Source organism: Pezoporus flaviventris, unplaced genomic scaffold (assembly GCF_033815535.1).
Source record: "Pezoporus flaviventris isolate CSIRO_AGI_PZ_B2104156 unplaced genomic scaffold, CSIRO_AGI_Pfla_v1 ptg000002l, whole genome shotgun sequence".
Classification (NCBI taxonomy): domain Eukaryota; kingdom Metazoa; phylum Chordata; class Aves; order Psittaciformes; family Psittacidae; genus Pezoporus; species Pezoporus flaviventris.
The window spans coordinates 21,097,780-21,115,568 of record NW_026892550.1 but is presented as its reverse complement, the minus strand read 5'-3'; the positions used below and the strand labels follow the sequence as shown (position 1 = coordinate 21,115,568).

Sequence of the window (17,789 nt, the reverse complement as noted above, 5' to 3'; positions counted from 1 at the left end):
GGTTTTGGTTCAGTTTCCTATTTTCAGATATGACTAATATGAATGTAGAAAGAGGGGAGAATTTGGAAGAATGGACTCATGAGAAAACCAGCATCATCTCTTCCATCATATTTTAAAAATCATGGCAGTGAGGTGAAGTTCCCAACGACTGGAAAAAGGGAAATATAACCCCCATTTTCAAGAAGGGGAAAATAGAAGACCCAGGGAACTACAGACCAGTCAGTCTCACCTTTGTGCCTGGCAGGATCACGAAGCAGATTCTACTGGAAACCATGCTAGGGCACATGAAAGACAACAAGGTGCTTGGTGACAGCCAGCATGGCTTCCCTAAGGGGAAATCCTGCCTGACCAGTTTGGTGGCCTTCCATGATGGGGCTACAGAACTGATGGACAGGGGTAGAGCAGTCGATGTCATCTACCTGGACTTGTGTAAAGCGTTCAACACTGTCCCACACGACATCCTTGTCTCTAAATTGGAGACATCAATTTGATGGATGGACCACTCGGTGGATAAAGAACTGGCTGGATGGCCGCACACAAAGAGTTATGGTCACTGGCTCAATGTCCGGCTGGAGACCAGTAACGAGTGGTGTCCCTCAGGGATCGGTGTTGGGACCGGTCTCATTCAACATCTTCATCACTGACATGGACAGTGGGATTGAGTGTGCACCAAGCTGTGTGGTTTGGTTGATACCTGGAGGGAAGGAATGCCATCCAGAGGGACCTTGACACGCTTGTGAGGTGGGCTGATGTCAACCTTATGAAGTTTAACCATGCCAAGTGCAAGGTCCTACACCTGGGTCGGAGCAATCCCAGGCACAGCTACAGGTTGGGCAGAGAAGAGATTCAGAGCAGCCCTGCGGAGAAGGACTTGGGGGTGTTGGTTGATGAGAAAATGAACATGAGCCAGCTTCAGTGTGTGCTCGCAGCCCAGAAAGCCAACCATGTGCTGGGCTGCATCAAAAGGAGCGTGACCTCTACTGCTCCTCTACTCTGCTCTTGTGAGACCTCACTTGGAGTATTGTGTGCAGTTCTGGTGTCCTAAACATAAGGACATGGAGCTGTTGGAGCATGTCCAGAGGAGGCAATGTGGATGATCAGGGGCCTGGAGCACCTCCTGTACGAAGACAGGCTGAGAAATTTGGGGCTGTTCAGCCTGGAGAAGAGAAAGGGGGCAAGGATGCTGGGGATGGACTCTTCATTAGGGACTGTAGTGGCAGGACAAGGGATAACGGGTTAAAACTTAAACAGTGGAAGTTCAAGATAAATATAAGGAAGAAGTTCTTTCCCGTTAGGATGGTGAGGCACTGGAACGGGTTGCCCAGAGAAGTGGTAAATGCTCCATCCCTGGCAGTGTTCAAGGCCAGGTTGGACAGAGCTTTGAATGACATGGTTTAGTGTGAGGTGTCCCTGTCCATGGCAGGGGTGTTGGAACTAGATGATCTTAAAGTCTTTTCCAACCCAAACCATTCTATGATTCTATGATTCTTGGAAAAATTCCTTCCTTGTCTCTATCAGCAATGGGTTGTCTTGTGACATGAGGTGAGTGTACAACCATCCAGTTTCTAAGAAGGCTCTTATCTAATGCAATTCTGGATCCTTCACTGTTCAAGACAGGTTCAGGTCCTTTTAAAAATCCTGTCAGTCTTTTGCCTTAGCGATTGAGCATCGCTGCTGAAGTTGCACTGCAGTAGGTAAATGCCTGTTTATTTTTTGTTTATGGATTGATGCTGCAGTATCCCAGGTGATATATCCTAGAAAACTGCATAGCTCTGGGAACTTGGCCAGGGGTATAGTGAGCTTTATTTCCCTAGCCATTTCCCTACTTTTCTTGTTTTTCCCTTCATGTGCATTTCTTTTTGGGTTTATGCTCTGAGCAGCAGGCACTGGTGCTGGGTGGGAAGCTGGCCTATGGGATTATGGAGAGGAGGGCTTGGGTGCAGCCTTTGCCTCCCTCCAGGGCTGCTGTAGGTACTCCCTCCAGTGCCCATCCCAGCCTCCTGGCTGGGGTTTGGCAGGGAGAGGCCTCTGCTACATCCCATTCCTGGCAGGTATGTTCTCCCTTAGGGTTCCCAGCGCCTCTAGCTGTGCTAACAAGCCACTGCTTCCCCACCAGCAGGCAATACCAGCCTCAGCACTTTGCCTACCTCCTGTGCAGTAATGCAGAGGAGAAAAGGCTCCCTAGTTTATTTGCTTTTCTTGTGTATTATAGATGCTGTGACACTAAGCCAGACCTCATTTATATGTAACTCACTGCACTTGTCCCTTTAAATTATAAAGGCACACAACTGTCTATAAAATGGCTTAACATGTACCTGTAGTATATAATTAGCATTGCATGGGATCCTCATCTGTTTGTTGATGGGCTAGTACAAACAAGCACAACCTTCCAAATGATGACACCAGGCATGGGCTCTGTCTGGAATCTGCTTCTGTCAGGCATCTAAGCCTCTGTCTGTCGGAGATGAGGTGGACCGAAGCAAGCTCTTGTTGCCATTGTGATTAACACAGAGCCCCACACATCTGAGTACTCCTAGGGATGTCTTGTTTTCCTTGCAGACATGTCTTACAGGCAGAGCCTTAGGTTTTTTATGCTGGCCCAGGTTTTCTAGCCAGTTGGTAGCCCTGCTGAGCACAGATTAGCTACCTGGCATGTGCACAGCCAGCCTGAAAGTCCTGGGGATTTCCGACAGTTTTGTTCTGCTTGTGTAAATGATAGTATGGTAAGTCTGGAGTGCCCAGGATTGTGGCTTTGCCATGCTCACTCATGTTATTCAATGAAGGCAAGCATACATACTCTCAGATCTACTGAACATACACAGAACTGTGCAGAGTCAGTCTGGATGCTTCCTGAAATGCTGGGTTTGTAACACATGGTCTATAGAGCTCATTTACACATATCTCCATCTGGGAAATCCCAGAGAAAGGGTTATGGCAGCCTGACTATTAAATTAATTTAATTTTCTTTCCTTAAGGGCATCTCCATTTAACAGCAGTCACAGTTTTATCCTCTGAAAAGAAATTCTGAAGTTACGCTTAGCTAACCCTAATTATTTGTCAATTTATGTTTGCATCCTCCTGTGACCCATCTTCAGAGCACCTGATATGAGCCTGCTCTCAGGACTCAGGAGTACCACCAAGAACCCAAAGGTAAAGGCTTTTCTGGTTCTGTTCCTCATTCATATCTACTACTTCTGCTACTACACTTTGTTTTCTTCTTGAATTTAGTGGACTGATTGGCAGGCTGTCTACAAGTCTAGCAGAGCCAGACTTAGGTGGGATGCTGCTAGAAGTGGACACTTGACCCTGCCCTAAATGGGGAGTCACTTGTGAGGCGAAGCTTGCATGGTGACCTCAAATGGTGTGGTGCCACCATGAACAACAACACAGGGAAGCTCATCACCTCATTGTACATGTGAGCCTGAGGAAATTGGACTGTTTCCAGTATTAAATATAACATGGGTGAATTCAAGGGTGTGTGTCATGTCACGCAACACAGAGCATGAATCAGATCATGAAGCAGTGGGAGGAAAAGCCCCTGTGGGTGCCTTTGAGAAGCAGCTCCTGGGGGACCTGTATGCGAATGCAGTTCCGGGCTGAGGTGCAGCATGTGATGAAATTAGGTTGCCCAAGGGCAAAGTGGGCAGTCCTAGGTCTTTCTAGGTGTGTTGGGGTAGGTAGAGCGCCTTGTCTGCGTGTTTGTGCATGTATAGATGAGTACATAGATTTACATGGGCTCCAATAATTTGGAAGGGGCTGTGTGTGTGCATGGTGTGGCAGGGGTCAACCCTTGGTGAGTATGGGAGATACACAGCAAGAAATTCCTAGGTATATCGTGGGAGATCCCCAAGGAAAGTGGGATTTCTTCTTGCCAGAGGAGATGGGGCTTCCTGCTGAACAGCCTCACTCTCAGTGCAGGAAGGAAGGGGATGTGGTCGTCATAGGAGAGGTGGCACCTTCTCCCACCTGTCAGACGGAAATGGGAGCTCAGCCTTTGTTTGGGCTGTGTGTTTAGATTTCAGGCTTTGCAGGCAGGCACTGTCCCTCACTGTTTGTCTATCCTTGGCCAGGTAAGTCCAGATGTAAGCCAGGGCATGCAGGTGCCTGTGCAATACTAATGAGCAATAACAGGAAAAATATTCAGTACTCTCTACAGCAACTGCTGGCTACACAGTCAGGTGCGCTCACAGAAGAACAAGATGAGTGGGAAGGTAATTCTGTTTGTGTATGAAGGAAGGGGTGTGAGTGCCCCCCACTCGGCCATTGTGTGCGTGAACAGTTTCTGGAGGCAGCTGAATGAGATTTGACCAGTGACTAAATCACAGTATGGCGGTGTTTGTAGAACAATGGGGGCACCTGTGAATTGGTTTCTAAGGGTCCCTGTAATAGGAGAAGTTTTTAAAACACTGGAGAGTTTATATCTGAAAGGATGAGAGGGGGTGGAAGTTTGGCTGAAGAGCAAAAGTGGAAGTAAGGAGGTTTAGGAGCCCGGTCACCTGGACACAGTCAGGGTATCATTTCCTCCTCTGAGCCGTGGTTCTACAAAAACTAGTCAGCTTTATACATCTGAGATACCAGGTCAATTAGATTCATGATATACTTGAAGGGAGCATGAACTCTTGGCAGGAGGAACTCCAAGCCCTTACTTGCAATGGCCTTCAAGGGCAAGTAATTACACTTTGCTCAGTTTATATGTCAATATTTCACAGAATTAATGAGATAGCTCTTTACTGAGTGTATTGGTACTCTTGTCCTTTAGGTTAACTCAGGGGAGGGCTGATTACCTCTCCTCCCAAAAGTTCAAATTCCCCAATACTATTAGAAGGGTCTTTATTTCTCTTCAAGCTAAGCTGAAGTGGTATGAATTCAGTGAATTACAATAAGTGAGACACTCCTTAGTGCTATTTTCACTCGCTCTTTGGATTAGATCAAGTTGCCCTTTCCTTTGAAATGAAAGTAATCCATTTTTATGTGTTTGTTGCACTCTCTGTGCTACTAACAGGAGAAAATCAATATCAGGGCAGTCAGTCATTTTGGTGTTGTGATTATTATGGCTAATACACTATATTCTATTATTGAGGGAGTTTGGAGATGTGGATTCTTTAGATGCTGATGATAGAGGGCTCTTGAGATAAAAGGTGAGAAGCAAAACAGCAGAAATGAGGGAAAATAAGTCAATTAAAGTCAGGTGCTGGCATTATTTGACATATTTTTTAGAAGTAGTTTTTTGATCAAGTGCATTTGGGCACTGCTGATAGCATTAATTCTGTTCTGTTCTTCAAACACACATATATTCATCCATCTTAAATTTTATTTTGAATCTATGTGCACTGATCTGTTGTCAGATTGAAGATGTGCTCATTAAAAGAACTAAAAATCCACTTAACTCTCTGTGAAGGGCAACTGATAGCCTCAATTCACTGGAACCATCTGGAATGTCATTCCCCATCTTGCCATCTCAGAGGAAGCTTTGTTGTTTTTAGAAATTTATCAGGCAATAAGTAATTGACTTAATGTCTTTTAATCTAGATACTGAATGGACCCTATCTGGGCCCTTTTCATTTTGATCTCACAGCCTGGGTGTGGGACCTCGTTTCTTTCTTGTAACTTGATTTCTCCTGGGCTGGTGGGATGTGTGTGATAAGTCCCAACTTGACCTAGGGGGCTGCCCACTCATCTTTATTGCAAAAAATAAAATCTGGTCACATTTCCCTACATTATCTGCTCCCCAACAGTGACAACATTTCAGGGTGCTACAGAATGATGTACTGCACTGACTATTCCAGTTATGTCTGCTGTGTAATTGTAAGAGTCAAAAAAAATACCCAAAACCAAAAAATCTACACCTGAATTCAGAATTCCTTGGGTGGAGAAGCAGCTTGGAATTCAAGATTCTCATAAAACCAGTAAAGATGCCATAATGCATTGCAGTGGTGCTCCTTTACATTGCTGTTATTAATCAGCTCTGTCTTTTCCTTATTCTTTTTCATACACTCATTGTGTTTTCCCTTCCCTTTCCTCACAGGTTTGCTCCCTACAGCTGTAGGAGCCACACAATGAGATAGAGTCAAGAGGAGGTTAGATCAGGGGAGCGCTAGCATTACAGGTAGCACAAGAATTAGTTGTAACCCATCACTGGATATGAAGTGATTCAACATGATGAGTGTGAGTAGTGGCCCACCATGACAAAGTGGAGGAGGTAAGGAAAGAGATGGCAATAGGACTAGGAAGTCTTGCAGTTTGGGTGAGTATACTTGTTCTTGGATCAGTTAAAAGTCCTTTCAAAACTATAGTTACTGGTGACATACTTCTCTGGTGGAAAAGCAGAGCCTCCTGAAGGGTTTTGGAGAAAAAACCATGGTAATTGCCATGATCTACCCATAGCAGGGAGTTCTTCCAGGAGTAACAGGTGAAATGGAAATGCAAAGGCTGGTTGTCTTCAACCAGTGACATTCGCAGGCCAAAACTATTGCTGTACAAGGCACTCTGCAGAAACCAAATTAGTACAGTGGCAACTTTCTTCTGTTTTGTGCAGAAAAAAACCCCACAGGTTATGATTCAATTTCTGTCTTGGATTAAAGCAGATGGCCCAGGTTTGAACAGGTATATAACTTTTTTAAAATCACAGTCACTTCTCTACATTTGTTTCTTCTTTCAGGAGGCTGGAAACTGGATGTGAATTCCAGGGAAAGGGTTAAGAGTATCAGGAGATTGTCAGCCATTGGTCTGTCTGCCTTTAAAACAAGGTGCTGGAGGGCATATCTTAACTTGACATGTTGCATTGTTAATTTACAGTTTGGGTGTGGAGGGACCTGCCTTCCCTTCTTTGTAATCTACGCAGGTGTGCATAGGACTTCAAAGGCAGTTGCAGTGGAGCTTATGTCTGTGAGAAAGCCTCGCTGAACAAAAATGTGCTAAGAGGTTTGAACCCCAGCTCCCTTGTGCAACTGCCTGCAAGTCCTGGATTTCTGCGGGACGGGGTTTTATCCCTTCTCTGCAGACCACCAGCCCCTTCTGCAGATTTTAGGTCTTTTGCTACAGTGAGATTGTTAAATGATCTTTAATAATGTGTTTGAAATCACACAAGCAAACTAGTCACTTGCTCTATTTTTATTTTTTTTACTCTGCTTCCAGATCACTCCTGAAACACTGGATTTCTGCCAATGTTTTAATCAGCGGTATTTTGAGGCATCTCTGAGGAGGGAGTTTAAAGCCAAAAACCGGTCACAGCCTTTTCACACTGGGAATTCACTATTGATGATTTGTCACACGAAACTGGGCAGCTAAAAGCTACTCTGCTGGTCTGGACTGGTTGGCTAAAGCTCTTTAAACCTAGAATAACTCATATGAACATAAACAGCCCATAGTGGGTGGTGCAGCACAAGTGCTCAAGCTTCTCCAGACCCTGTGTGCAGTTATTTGTAGGAACTGGACCCACAGTTTTGCTCACACAGGCATTTACACACAGGTACCTAACCATTGACATTTCGCAGTTGAGCAGAGCAGAGATCAGTCTACCGCATTTTCTCTCCTGCAAGCTGGAGGGAAGAGATTTCAGCTCTGTATTCAGAAATCCTAAGCTTCCCTCCACCCCCCCTCCCCATTTTTGACTTCAGTATAGAAAAGTTACAATGAAATTAAACATGTCAGTAAAATTGAACCTCACAAATATTTCATGATTAATTTAATGGCTCCAGTACTTCATTGTTGCTTATTATTGTGGTCACAATTATGGAAAGAATAAAGTGATTGATTCCTTATGGCTCTGCTTTTTTTTTGGTGGTTTGTTTTACAGCTTTATCTGTCCATTTTATGTTTTCACTTATCAATTTTTATGGACCTCCCTAAACAAAATTCAACATTGTTGTACAGGAGAGGGTACCAGAGCTATGGTTGTGCAGCAGAGAACATTACTCTTTGTCAGCAGTTTTTGACATCTGGCTTTGGTCTGATGCAGAATGAGACTTGTACCTTTCAAATGCTTTTGGGGAAATGCACAAGAGTAGCAGTGTCTGAGGTCTCACAAGGCTGGTACATTCTCATGCTCTGTGTATGACTGGGGAGGCACAAAGCATCCAAAAACTGCCTGTGAAATGCTTCCTGGATCCAGCTGTTGCTAATGCCTGGCTGCAGAAATAGCTGGGAGCTGGCAGGAGTTGCCAGTATTTTTAATTAAAATGTGTGTAGCTATAACAGTAAAATTATGAGTTTGTAGAACAATTGTTTTATATAACTATATTTATATAGTCTTTCTGCAGTTCCCCTCATCTCCTAACTGCCAAAGACTAATGGAATACAGAATGGCCTGGGATTTTTTGCTTTGCTTGTTTTTCAGAGGTCATGAATCTCTTGTAAAAATGATATGCTAGTGTTTGCAGCCATCTTTTGGGACAGAAGAGGTCCGAACTGAACTTCTGGGTATTGCACATTCAAACACATGGGCTTTTCCTTGCCTAGGGAAGGAATTAAAGCCTGTGATATTTGTATCCTGGGTGACTATTCAGTGTACCAAGCTATTAAGTCTCTCCTGTAGAAGCAGTTCCATTTTGAGCCTGGAGAAAAGAAGGCTGCGTGGAGACCTCATAGCAGCCTTCCAGTATCTGAAGGGGGCCTATAGGGATGCTGGAGAGGGACTTTTCATTAGAGACTGTAGTGATAGGACAAGGGGTAACAGGTTAAAACTTAAACAGGGGAAGTTTAGATTGGATATAAGGAGGAAATTCTTTCCTGTTAGGGTGGTAAGGCACTGGAATGGGTTGCCCAGGGAGGTTGTGAATGCTCCATCCCTGGCAGTGTTCAAGACCAGGTTGGACGAGGCCTTGGGTGATATGATTTAGCGTAAGGTGTCCCTGCCCATGGCAGGGGGGTTGGAACTTGATGATTTTAAGGTCCTTTCCAACCCTAACTATTCTATGATTCTATGATTCATTAGGCAGAAAGAGAGAGGAGTTGCTCTTTCACCAGCATTCAAACATAAAATGCCCCTGAAGCCTCTGCTGTTAATATTCACGCCATTACTCTTGAATGGGACTGATGAACAGAGTCCTTGATATACCCTTATATATCTTATATACCCCTTATATATCTTGTATACCCCTGTATATCTTATATAGTATGCCTTATTCTTGTAATGGTGTTCTTACTGTCTTTAAATCTTTGGAGAGTTTACAGGCATTGCATCATGCTAAATAGGTTTGAGAATGTGGTTTCTGTGAGTGGGAGCTTAAATCAGTGACCAGCTTCTTGTGGAATTCTGTGGAAGCCTTAAAGGTGGTCAAGAGCTGAGTTTTAAGTGGAAACTTGGCATGGAAAACAGAGCCCATGAAGATGAAATGACAGCCTCAGAGGATGCAGATGATATCACTGAACTGGTCCAGGACAAGAAAAGACTGCCTAGAAAGATGGCTAAAGTGAAACTAAACTGTGGAGTTGGCTCCGTAGCTTGGTCTTTTGGGGGACTTCAGTTTATCACAAACTCTGCACATAAATGGAGCAGATGTCCAAGGAGTGAGAGATGGCAGCTGGCTCCCAGGGATGTGTGTGCACAGCCCACTGGGAGAGTGCCCAGGCTCCAATTGTGCATGTTCTTATCTGTTACTGTCTGCTGGGGTGTCAGATGAACACAAGTTGTCTCTTTTTAAAGGAACAGTGCAGTGGGAAAGACTCTGTGACCTTTACAGAGAAAAATACTTGCAAGTCACTGACTTTTTTAAGAGCTTCAGAAAAATTAATCTAGAACAAAACTCAGAAAGGTAAGAGGGGAGTTAAGAGGAAGGTATAGAAGAAAATAAATGTGGTGAGAGAAACCAAGAGAGAAAAGAACAAAAAGGAAATTAATTTTAACAACTACAGGTCATTTACTCCCCAGATGTTACCTATATATACCAGAGCTGTAAAGCTAATAGCCTTTTTGCTGAAACAGGTTACAGGTTCTTCTGTCCAGTCATTGCTAACTGGCTTCTAAATATGAAGACCAGACAGGATATGAAGCTACAATTAAAAATAAGACTAAATTTAATCATGGCAAGCAGAGACATTAACATTTGTTTTTGAGTTTGTAGCTGAGATGAAGAAAAAGCATGTGTCTCTTTCTCTTTCTGTGCATTCAGAGATCCCAGAAGTCCTAGCTGAGGCAGCAGAGAGCAGGAAGAGAAATAGTAAAGCCGGTGAGAAAAGGTAACAAGAAAATTTATGAAGGGAGACAAACATGAAGCACCTTTTGAATGGGATTCTGGGCTGAAGAGAGAGCAGTACACTGTGAACGTGTCAGCAGAACTTTTCCGTGCCTTCATATCCATATACATACCAGGGAGCACAGCCTTTGGGGATTTGGGAAGGGAATTTCAGTATGAAAGTTGAGTGGAGATAAAGATGTAGGTGGAGAACACTGGAGGAGGTAAAATCAACGTGACATACTACCGGGGATGGATGACAGGGGTGGGTGGACTGGTCCCGGGGAATCTGCCCTTTAGCTCATTTCCACTCTATTTCAAGGCATGCCCAGTGGTGTGGTGGGCCCCGCTGATCTCAGCAGTTCCAAGGACACTGAGCACATGTGGCCATGGCTGATTAGAGTATCTCAGAAGATGAGTGTCTTCCTTGGGTGCATTATTTATTCCTCTGCTCACCAGCAGCTGCACACAGATCAGAGGGAGTCAAGCACATCTCCCCATGGAGCAATGCCCATCTTTCTTTGTAATTCCCTGGGGTGAACAGCACTTTGGGGTTACCATCCTGCTTGCCGCCCTCTCGCAGGAGCTCCTCCATCTCTGCCTGTGTAGGCCACTGCTGTCTAGGCCCCCCAGCTAGGATCAACCCAGGCACATCTGTACCTAAAAATAATTTACAGATGTTGTTCATGACCCACGAGGTTTTCTGAAAGATTTTGCAGACAAAAATCAGCAGTGGGTGATGACAATACATGGAATAATATTAAAGTTATAGACACAATTTCCCACTTAGAAGCTAGGAAGATGATATGCTTCTAAAACATTTAACAGGACACTGTCCTCTTTGCTGTGACTAGCCTGCCTGTGGAATGTGTTTTCATAAGGTGCACAGCTATGTCAGATGGGAAACTTATTTTAGTACTCAGTTTCCTTTGTGTGACCCGTTTCACCATTTGGGAATTGGCTATGTGTGAAGATACGAAACGCAAAATGAAGTGCATTAGAGGAACAGCAAAACCTGAGATCTTCTCCAGGCTTCCCTCATGGATGTGGGTAATGTGGGACTTGGTGGTTGGGAGATGCAATGCTCAGCCTTGCTTTTGTTCATGGTGGCAGAATGTGGGATATTTTGTTTCTGAGTGAGAATGTCTTGATGAAGGAGCAAAATCTTCCATCAGAGGCAACTAGGTTTAAGAAAAAAAAACAACAAAGCAACAACAAAACCCAAAACTGAATAATAGGATAATTACCCAAAGCTAATTTTCCAGGGGGAGAAATAAAATAAAACAGATTTTTTTTTGAGCAATTTTGGGTACCACGAGTCAAAATGAACAGAATACTTGTCTGTTTTTCAGAATGTAATTTTCAGAAATTAGGCATAAATTAGGAGCCTAAAATCAGAATTAAAGACCTCAGTGTTTTGTCTGATATGGGTCTATAAACATAAAATCATAAACAGACAATTGCAGAGACACTCCTGACTCTGTGCTAGGGAGACTCGTTTCCCCTTTATCTCTGCTGGCTTCACTGTTCTTACTGCACTTCAAGCATCCTGCAAAATGGCATGGTCGAACTGAAGCACTTTCAGAGAGCACACAGGTGCCTTGACCACAGTTGTCTCACCACAGCCCTGGTCCCTACTGTCTGATTGAGCTCAATCTAATTCTAAGCCTTGTTTAAATAGTAACCCCTGATTTACTGTATTTGATTCCCATGGACCTAATATCTCCTCTGGCTTGCATGCTGCAACATCTTTCCAGTGTGCTGACGGTTTTCACCCAGCTGTAGCTGGTGGCATGCTTACAGAGATGGAAGAATTAATCTGGCGCTTAGTTTTTGACTCTGCCTTCTAATTCCTTTCTGTGAACTTGTCCATGACTTGGATGCATGCCACAGCCGTACAAATGGGAATGAAATATAATAGATTTCTCTTAAGAAAAATGCTTTATTCTAACATAAGAGGCTGGGTTCTTAACTACCTCTGCATCAAACACTTTATGATTTAAGTGGAAATTGGGACTTGCTTCTAGTCCCAGCTCTTGGGAAATTTTTGTTTTAAAGGTTTTTATTATTATTCTCTAGCTTTCCTTCCATGCCTTATCCAGTTATCTTAGAGCTTTGTGTTGCTGATAACTGTGAAGTCATGGTTGCTCCAAAATGTGACTTTTTACTTGCTTCCATTTGTACCATGTTGGAAAACCAGACAAAAACTGCCTTTTCTCACAACAAGGGACTGAATGGACTCCTTGGGATCTCTGCAAGGTGCCCCTTTTGCTGTGGCATATGCAGGTATGCACTCACCTCCTGAGGACCCTGGGCCACAGTTTCCTCCAGCCAGGACTGCTCAGCCAAGGAAAAGGTGAACTCATCATGGGCATGCAGACCTTAAAGAATGCCCAGGGAAAACATGGTACTATTGCAGTCTACATACCTGTCTACCAGCTCTAAGTACCTACCAGAACTAGCCAAGCAAAAACCACTTTAGGAAGGTTTTTCCTACTGAATTCTGCACCTTGAAGATAATAACATACGAAATATCAACAATAAAAAGTACACATCACAACAGCAACTCATAAAGCTTATTCAAATGGAATGAAAAATAAAAGCAGTGCTGAATGATTATTTTAAAATGCAGTAAATAGAAAGACGTACACATTTTTTATTATCCCAATGCTTCATTAAGCAAAGAAAAAAAAAGCCCTGCATGATACTACTGCCTGGTTTTATTCCCCTGCTACCAGGTCAGGACCTGATGTTCTCTGCAAGGCTTTGATTTGTAGTATTTTATGCTTCTCAGGTGAAGATGTTGCATACCATACAGTGAGCCAGTCTCCAGGAAAGTGGAAATCTCAGACATACACATGTGCCATAGAGCAGTGCTGAGTTTTTCTTGTCTGGGGAATCTCCTAAAAAACAGTAACCTCTGAGTGTCAGGGATTTTTTTATTTGTTGAAATTCCACTAAATATAAAATAAATATAAAAATATTTTAGATTCAGAAATGAAACTTCAGTAAAAAAGCATTAAGGAAAAGCAAAACCAGGCCAAAAACCACAGCTAGCGTATTTCTAACAGTCTGTAGTGCATCATTAACACTAGAAATACATCCCCTTGACAACAGAGTCATGGCTTCTTTACCTGCAAGTGACAAACCCCACCAGCTGTGTTACAGAAATAACAGGCAGGGGGAAAGAAAACGAGCTCAGGATATTTTACTGGGATGTCTGGTTCCAGCACTACTACAGTTACCATTGAGAGAGGATGATTAATTGAGCCTAGCACTAGCAGCTTGTATGGGAGGCAGCAGGGCTTTGGCAGTCTCAAGGGAAGCCTCCCAGAGTCCCAAAAAGCTATTCAAGGGGAAAAAAAATGGCTTTGCCTTTTTGCGCCTGGAATCCGGATGTCTGGCAGAGGGGGCAGGGGCGGAAGGGTGTTGCAGCTCTGCATTGTCCTTCGCTGTTCACACTGCTGACACACCCCAGTATCCTTCTGCTGTGCAGATCCCTCTCAGCTGCCTACCACTTTTGGCTAGAGGAAGGGCCGAATGCTTTCCCATGTAGCTTCCTGGCAGTCCACTCCCTCCCTACCCTTGCAACAGTAAAGCTTGGCATTAACCTTGAGTTTGATGGTGTCCCTGGCTTAGACTTTTTCCTGGTTTGTTTTACTTGGGCACTCTCACCTTTGCACATCCATGTTGTGTACTACCAGTCTCCTGAGTGGTTTTGCTGTTCCAGGTGCTGGAGAGCTGCTAACCCACCACCCACTCATGCTTTCTCCTTCCTTCCATCCCCAGGAGACATGTCCTGCATCATCTTGGTCAACCGCAGCATCTCCTTCACAGTCCTCTTTGCTCCACCAGGTCCCTCACCAGCATCCCTCCAGCCCTGCTCCAATTCCTGATGGTCACCAAGATGATCACTTCTACGTACATAGTTTCTGAGCCTTCAGGGCCTTCTGGACATGGGTTGCAAGCTGGGGAAGCCCTGAAGTTTTGTGTACATCTCAAGTCAAGGACAGAGCTCCCACACCATGGATGAGTTGTGCATGAGAAGACAGCTGGGGTCAGAGCTCTGCAGCTCCAGTGGCAGCATCTCACTGCTGACCAACTTGAAACACATGGAGGCATATAGCAAGTCAAGCACTGATGGAAATGAGCTGATCTAGATTTAGTTTTAAGCCATAGTTTGCTCAGAGTTTTCTAAGGAGTGGTTTCAAATATAATTCTTTGACCTCGGCTGTTTAAGGGCTCATGAGTTGCAGTAACCACTGCTTACAATCACATTTCCCCCTTGCTGAGCAAGGGTGTGGGGGAAGGTTTCTAAATAGGTGCCATCAAAGTCAAAACACCATCATTCATTTTGAAAAGAAAAGCAGTGCTGCCCATGGCCCCTCAAACTCAGGCTGTGGCTCTGCAGCCAGATGCTGGGGCTCGAGGTGGGTATCCCACAGTCAGACAAATCAGGCTTCCCACTGCAGACACACCAAATCCCCCGTGCTGCACATGTGATGAGCATTTTTTGACCCCATCTCATGCCCTCTCTCCCTGTTTGCTTGCATCTCATACATTTGGGTTGCAGTGACACCGTCATCATCCCACCCAGCCATCTGCTGGGACTTGCGGGGGTCCTTGGGATCTTGGGTCTGCACAATGCAGTGATGGGGACACTGGCAAACATACTATAACACTTGCTTATGAATGCATCCAGTCATTTAAATGAGTCTCTTTGCTACCTTGTTTTGTAGGTTACCCATTTTCCTTTTGGTTCTCTGTTATGGAGTTGCTCTGCAAAATTTCAGTATCACTTCACAGCCTCACCTGTTTTTTTGGCCATTCACAGCAGCAGTGAGCAGTGTTGACCTGTGGTTTTAAAGTCTCTGCGTGGTAACAGTAGTCAGTAAATGCCTTTTTTTTTTTTTTTTTCCCCAGCCTGTGATCTATAATGCTATGAGGCTATTTCTCTATGGAGCAGTTTCAATGCTCATGGCAGTTTCGATGACCAGCTCCCTTTAAGAGTCATTATTTGTAGAAGTCCTGCTATAAGACACCCTCTTTTACCTCTTCTTTCTACATTTCCTTTCATGTTTTATTTTAACGTGTTTTCAGGACACTCTTTTTCAGCAAACCAAACAGACCTGGTCCATAAATGAAAGGTGACCTTTATGCACAAGGAAGGAGTTCTTATGAATTGCAGGAAGTAATAGACTATATGGGAAAAGCGCCTCCTGCTCTTTTTATTTTTTTTTATGTACAGTATTTCCCCCTAACTTCATGACTATAAAACACAGCTTTAAGTACCAGCCGGAAGCGGACTCCTGAGTATTTTCTATTATTCAGCTTTACACAGTTCCCTGCCTTTGTCCTTAGACAAAAGGCTGCAGTCTATTAAATTCATCTGCTCAATTTGAAATGAAGGCCATATTAAATAGACTTCATTGTGCATTTCTATACATAGAAAGTACTTTGGGGATTATTGGAATGCCTGCTGCAGCCATCTACAGCTATTTGATATAAGTAAATGCCTATTTAACCAGGCTTTGAAATGGAATATGACTGACAGAGTAACATTACTCTTCATACGTCCACTTCCATTATTTCACCTATTCAACATGTTTTTTTTTTCTAAAAGTCTTAAAATCCATACTAAGGCTTCCAAGACGTATATTCCCGGCCAGCTTTTCTTTCTCACCATCTCCAATGCCATCCTGATTTCCTTTGCTCACACACTCCCACATCCAATAATCTGGCACTTCCTTTACAACCGCTCTGCATTATAGAGATTCACTTACTTCTAGGCGTGCTACTTTTCTTCATCCTGTGATTGTTACCTTGGTGTCTGGCTAAACCAGCCCAGTTCCACCTGCCAAAACTTTATGCCAGCATATCCTCTCCTTTTAGATAAAACAGCAGAAGCACTCCTCCCCGTCCCTGCCAGCAGGAAGGGGCTTTCATTTGTTCCTCCCTGCAAGCCCTGGATACCAGAAATTGACTGCTTAGCGCCTCTCGTTCCCTGCTGCTGGTAAAATTCGTGTCATCTCCTTTTCCACCCTTCTAAAAGCCAAATAATATTTGAGGAAACCCTTATCTTTCCGTTTTCCCAGTATCTGGGCTGTCATGGGTAGAGCTTTTTGAAGTACTACCTCTGGAAAACCAGTATTTTTGGGTAAACAACTATTTTTGGGTAGCTTAACCTTCTTTTCTGACCTAGTCCTCCCCTTTGTTGTTCATGATGTGAGCAGAGAGAGAGGCATAAGATCAGGTTTCACAATAGGGGGTATTTACCATATAGTCACTTGTGCTGCTTGTTTATCAGAAGCATGCAGTTTATCTAAGGGCTAGGATGTTTGATCCTTGATAAGATGCTGTGCTTTCTACTGACAATGACATTTTCAGGAGAGAATCACATTCACAAAAAAACCTCTAAGCCCTAAAATGGCTTAGTGAAAAACAAGGAATAAATCATATGCTTCTAGTGTGAAATTTGAAGGCATGCTTTTACTATCCAGCTGACACACACTTATTTACATTCAAGCAACAGCAAACAAAAATCAACAAATGCAGGGAGGCAAATCTGTGAAAATACCACAAGCAGCAACTCTTGACTGCTTCCAGAGGCATTGTGGCAGTATAATGTGCTATAATGATTCCAGAATTTTTCCTCCTTGACTTTTACCAAATGGCATCCTGACCCACATACATCTGTACCCAGGTCAGATCAATGAGAACCACGCATACCACTGGTCAGTGATTTAAGTAAGTTTTCTTCACTCTTATTGTGTACTTTCATGAGGTACTAATGTGAGGAGACTGAGAGAAAGCACTTGTTGGTCTTGGTATAGCTCATTTTCTAAAACATTTTTAAATCGTCTTCTCAATGTATACATGTAATAAACATTCTTTCCTGGGCTCATTTTCATGGCTTCATGTTCAAAAACTACCATTTCTAAATGCAAAATGCTCAGTGGCGTAAACCTCCATTAACACAGTATGGAATCAAGCCCAGTGGGACAACAGGAAGTCAAGATCGGATTTATTTCTTTCATCATGAAATGATCACTTTACCAAAAAAAGCCCAACCAAACCAAACCAAACCAAACTGAACCAAGAACATATTCAACAGTTTCTGAAAAAATATTGTATGATATAAAACTGTTAAAAAATGTATTCATTATTATGTGTTAATAACATTGATCTGAGGAAACAATGCTGGAAAAGACAAAAAATTGGAACTGTGTTGTGAGGATGATTTCTTCTACTTTTTGGTAGCACTCCCATTAACCCGAAAGACTCTTACTCTCTTCATGTGTGGTGATTTTTATCCAACTTCGTAAAGGTGTACAAACCCACAGTTGTCCTGATTCAGTGGGGAGACTGGTTCCTAGAAGCCTAGAAGCACTATGAGGCTCAGAAGATACACTAATTTTTTATACTTTGTGCAAAATTACACACCTGGTGCATTTAGCAGGGTATACTTTAAGTTGTAATGTCTTTGTTTAGGGTATTTTTCTTCCAAATGAAAAGTAAAATCAGCAGGGATTCTTTACAGAAGCAACATCACAGCTCAGAATGGCCCTTCCCATTTTGATGTTGTGTGGATTCATTAACAGCCTTATCCTGTCCTGC

The 17,789-nt window shown here is 43.4% G+C and overlaps 1 long non-coding RNA gene across 1 annotated transcript; it reads left to right on the top strand.

The window, feature by feature from the left end:
• Positions 1-1,974: 1,974 nt before the first annotated feature.
• LOC133275164 (uncharacterized) lies at positions 1,975-7,762 on the top strand. The gene is made up of 3 exons (XR_009745421.1): positions 1,975-3,150; positions 6,026-6,244; positions 7,135-7,762. It is a non-coding gene; the product is annotated as an uncharacterized LOC133275164 (long non-coding RNA).
• The last annotated feature ends 10,027 nt before the right edge of the window (positions 7,763-17,789 follow it).